The sequence below is a fragment of the Pleurodeles waltl genome, chromosome 10 (assembly GCF_031143425.1).
Source record: "Pleurodeles waltl isolate 20211129_DDA chromosome 10, aPleWal1.hap1.20221129, whole genome shotgun sequence".
In the NCBI taxonomy this organism is placed as follows: Eukaryota; Metazoa; Chordata; class Amphibia; order Caudata; family Salamandridae; genus Pleurodeles; species Pleurodeles waltl.
The window spans coordinates 1,042,156,085-1,042,161,514 of record NC_090449.1 but is presented as its reverse complement, the minus strand read 5'-3'; the positions used below and the strand labels follow the sequence as shown (position 1 = coordinate 1,042,161,514).

The window sequence follows — 5,430 nt, the reverse complement described above, 5'->3', positions numbered from 1 at the left end:
ACCCGCCGTAGCGGGCTCTACCGGCTATTAAAGGCCCCCTCCCCGCGTTAAATGCCCGAGCCGAAGGTTCAAAATGCCCGAGCCGAAGGTTCAAATATTGTGGAAACCATAATCGGGGCATCTAGTTTTCCCCATTGCTGCAGCTTAAAAATGTTTAAAACACAGAGTTTGCTACTAATTTCCCAAAATGTTCTTGATGGATGTGCTCCAAGCTCTCTATAAAGTTATTTTCAATTTGTGGTTAGTTACATTAAAACATAACTTACAAAGTTAGTTGGAATTAGGAAACTCCACACTTTACAAAGCAGATGGCGTTTCCTAAATTCATGTGAAATAAGGTTTATCCTTTCGGGCCTTCCAGGTGTGGTGATTTCCTGATGCAGAATGTCTCAGGTTGACATACTCCACCAAAAAATAAAAAATGAGTGTGGAGGCTGGACATCCACCACCTGAGGTAAGAGGTGTGGGAAGGATGGCTCTGAGGTCAGCTTATTGTTTTTTTCTAAATAACTTGTTAAATTTTGCATTGCACAAAGCTTGAAGAGTTTAGAAAATACACAAAGTTGCAAGTCAGACTTTAGACCCTTCTAATTTAAATACCATCTAATTGACAGGATTTAAAGTTGGATTTTGGGAAGTTGATTGAGAGTGCTTAATATGTACCTTACAAAACTCCACAAATTCCTTCACGTATAATCACATGGTGTGCACCAGAATATCAAAACCAGAGTATCAATGCCACAGAATATTGTGGTCAGAATATTGTATCCAAAATATCAACTGGTAAGCAATTATAGATTTTCTACACCTTACTCCACACATATGTATCTATAAGATATATATATTTTTAAGTTATGTAGCTGTGCAGTTAGGAATAGTAAATCTATACTTCCTATATATGCACATATCTTTCAAAATTCTGTCCTTGATGTTCTTGTACTGCGATATTCTAGGAGTCAATATTTAGTAGGGCAACCAGTATCTGGGAAAGAATGCACCTATTGAGCACAACTTTAATGTGTGATCATAGCTGAGGGCCATGCCCCTCTAAAAATATACTTCTGGCTACGGGACTGCGCCAATTGGCACTGCTGAGCTTAAAAGAGCAAGAAAAATATTCTGAGCTCTCCTGTCAATATAAAGCAGAGCAGAATGCTTCCCTAAAGCCGCACATTATGACTGTGCAGTCTCTGCAGAAGAAAACTGTTACGACTCCTAAAAGCAGTGTCTCATCTGAAGTGCAAAGGAATGTTGATCACTATTTTCCATGGGGTACTTTTTATTTTATTAATATTTTAAGCCATGGTGAGCTGCCTGTGCACTGTGAGCAATGCTTCTTGCCTTGTGAGATTGGATCTATTCGATACACCCTAAGCGATGAGATACTGGACGGCGTCCACCACTTCATTGATCTAGGAGCAATTTCTCGTGGGTTCCGCACCAGGTTCCTCTTACAGGATTCGAGCTGGCCAATGACAGATATCACAGCCTTTTTCGTGACCTATGCAAATTTGTCAAACCAATTCTCAGGGACTGCCACCCTATTCACTGTAAGTCTAGTGAATGGAATGGTGTGAACTGGTGCTTGAATTGGCCTGCCGCAAAAGCAGGGTGACGAATAAACTGAAACAACTACATGTAGAAGATCTGATAGCTGAATCCTACCAGTATAAACTTAAGGAAGAGCCCTCAAAGAGCCGTATACGCAGTTTGCTGGAAGTCTTCCAGTGGGATTATTTTAGCAACACCAGGTGCAAATGTCATGAAGAGAATGGTGTTTTATTTTGTGCATTGGCATCTCGTAAAAAGATTGCGTACTGCGTTAGGAGCGCTTTGGCACCGCTTTATGCAATCCCACTTTCGGATGGCCCTTTTCCTCTTCAAGACAGTGTTCCACATAATTCTATGAACCCCAAAATTATGGTACTTGATGCTTGCTGTTGCCAGTGGCAGAAAAATGCAAGTTTTGGAAACCCTAGCTACTTCAATGATCCCAGGATGGTTAATGTTGCAGCCCTAAACAGTGATGATGCAGCTCATCCTGCTGGATTGAAGCCCTTGCATCTACCCAGAATTGGACAAGGGAGAGGAATCACACGTCTGTTGGAGACCTTTGCATCAACGTTTGCTAGTGGTTAAATAGCTGCTGCTTAGACCAACCCCACACCTGTTTGAATTTGAGAGATTCTATTGGCTATCCAACATCCCATTCTCAAAAAGATTGTAGGGGAAACTTAACTTAATATGTACATCTTGACTGTAAAATTTACGTTTCATTGTGTTATATATATATATATATATATATACATATATATATATATATATATATATATATATTACCTATTGGCAGTTGCCAGTAGATAGTTATAGTTAGCACTATGTTTCCATTGAAAAAGTGTTTTTGTCTTGCCCTTATCTTTGTTGCCGTTTGACGAATCTTCACGAAGTTTAAAACACAAAAAATGTGTTCCCGAGAATCTTGTTGTACATGGAAAGTTTAGGGGTGATCCATCAAGCAGGGACCGAGGAAAAAGGGGAGATCAAAAAAGTGCATTTCCCATTATAATTCTGAAAGGGATTTGAGACACGACTACAGCCCAAACCGCTGGACGAAATTACACCAAATTTGGCAGGAAGGTTGCTCTTGGTCCAGAAAGAGTGCTTGTTGTTATTTGGTGTAAATCTGTTCAGTATTTTTTGAAATATTGAAAGAAATATAGATATCTAGTGGTGCAAAGGATTCACAAATAATAATGAGATCTGCAGAGGTCTGATTGGCTCCCAACACTTCAACCAGGAAGTGTTGGCAGCCATCTTGGAACTCGGCTTCAGCCGAGTCCCAGAAAAAAAAATTAAAAAAAGAAAAGTGTCCAGGGTAGGTACACCCTAAATCCTTAGCTCTGGGCTGGGGGTCCCAAAGGGAAACCCTCAGGGCAAAAAAGCACTTTAAAAAAACATTTTGCTACAAATTTGTGGCAAAAATTAAAAGAAAAACTCTGCGCGCTCTCCCAGGCTTGTTTTACTAAAGCCCCTTGGTGAGCTAGGTCCCGGGAGCATATGAAGAATAAAGGAGGGGGTGCACAGGGCCCCTTGCCTAGGCTTATTTATGACACGAGTACAGCAACCTCCCCGGGGCTCATATTTAATTATATGCAGGGGCAGGGTGGCCCCCTTCAGCCCCAGGGATTGCCAGTGCCACAGGGCACCCCCTAGTACTGGCTCCTGCTATGTCCCGGGGAGCCCACCCCCGGGACATAGCTGTTTGCTCTGATTTGGCGGGAGCTTTGACAGCTTCCACCACGCCAGAGCAAACACTCTGCTCCCAGCAAGCGACAGCTGTCAAACAGCTCTTGCTTGCTGGGAGAGGAGGTTTTCTCTGTTCCCCTGCTCGCAGACATGTGGCCAGGAAAACAGAGGAAACTATTGTTCTCACATACAGGGCGCTGCGTGTGTAGCTCCTTGTCTGTGACAGCAATGCAGGCTCCGGAGGAGGTGGGGAGCTGGCTGGGACCGCGAGAGCGTTGAGGTTCCCCTGCAGTCCCATTGTAACTGGGTGGCTTGCGGGGCACCCAGGACAGATTGCTGGGCCCCAGGGGATGGGGTCGTTGGGGCGGAGATCGGCCCAGGGAGGAGGGCCGTGCGGCACCCCTCCCAAAAAAAACAATATATATATCAAGGTCAGGCACCTGGGAATGGTGTTCCCAGGGCCGAAATCGGCTGGGGGAGGGGGCCGCATGGACCCCCCTCTCCCAAAAAAATAACTTTTATAAGTCCGGGCCCCAGGGATGGGGTTAAACCTCAACAGGAAGCAGTTACAGATATAAACGTAGCAGGTGCTCCAGTTGAAGCTCCACCTCTGGAAAGGACAAATGATCGTAACTCCTGGGCTTGGTGCAGGAAAATCAAGTGTGTTTACTCTGTGATTCCATAATGAAAAATTATCTGAAATCCTTAAAGGTGAATGCATCTGCCATCTATTGGAGTGCAATCAGACACTCTCACACCCACATAGACATTTATTTAAAAGCAATCACAGACAATGGTGGTCTGCTGACACCAGCAGGCCACTATCCCTGTGATTGTTGCGATTCCCGATGGGTTGCAAATTGCGACCTACCTCATTATTAAAATGAGGCAGGTCTAATTGCAACCCACCGGGAATCGCAAAAGAAACTCAGTGGAGTTTCCTACATTTCGAATTGTGATTCTCTAACTGCGATTCGCATGGAATCTCAATTAGGGAATCGCAATTCCAAATATTCGTACATGTGGCCCTAAAACTCTAATAGTTTTAACATTCATGAATATTCTACATGTGCTGCAATGTACTTAATTCATGTGATCTGAGGCGCGCAGCATGCATTATTCATAATGTTTGTAAATGCATTTTTTATTTTAACCTCAAAGTCACATTTACGATCACCATTCATCTTTCAGTTTCTACAGAGCAATTTCTTGTTACTGAGCCATCTCGTGTGGCTGATGGACAGTCTTGGGACCCATCAGGGCCAATTCATTATCAATTTTGATTCCCGGTGCATTGTGGACACTGAAGTCTGGTTCTTTCCATCTCTTCTGCACCAATGTATCTGAAAATTACAATATTCATACAGCCCGCTAGCAATCTTTGGAACAATTGTGACCAATTCATTATCGATTTTGATTTCTGGTGCACTGTGGTCACTGAAGTCTTTCTCTTTCTGAAGTCTCTATTGCACCAACATGTTTGAATATTACAACATTTATGCATCCCTCTAACGGGTGTCAGTTTGTAACCCATGCTTTTTCAATCCAAGTCTTTGATGAATTGTGGTTAATTTAGTGTTCACTGGATTCATTACTACACAGTTGTGTTTTCATTTCTTTTCTTGCTCATAAAGACCCTCTAATAGGTAAATTGTATCATCCTCAAGACATCCATTATCAGCGGATTTGAAATTTTATTTGTGCATTAGGGTTCAATTAGCAGGGTCCACACTATTTTATTGCACTGTTTAAATAATTAAGTTCTCCAAATTGATCATGTGACTTGATTTTGTTCGATTCTGGGGAGATATTACCAAGTTTTTTTTTAAAGTGGGCTTCTAGATGCACATGTAACTCCTCCTCTTGACTTAAACCTCTCGGGTGAGTGTGCAGAGTGGCTAGATATATTTGGAATCTTTTTGTCTTAACATTCTTTCTCTGTTGCCTCTTCTTGCAGACTTTTCTATATGATCAATTGCGTAGTACTTCATCTGTTCCCACTGACTCTCATGCTTTTGTTTCATGTATTTTGCCACTTTGTTTCCTCTAGCCTTATTGATCATGGCTTCAATGTGCCTAAAAATTCTCTTTTTGGTTTCACAGATCGTGCTGCCAATGTACTTGAACGCATATCGATGATGTAGATTGTATATTTACGTTTGCAGATGATCTGTTGCTTAATCC

The 5,430-nt window shown here is 42.3% G+C and overlaps 1 pseudogene; it reads left to right on the top strand.

Moving 5' to 3' along the window:
* Window positions 1-1,175: 1,175 nt before the first annotated feature.
* Window positions 1,176-4,347, top strand: LOC138262475 (protein maelstrom homolog; annotated as a pseudogene).
* Window positions 4,348-5,430: the final 1,083 nt, after the last annotated feature.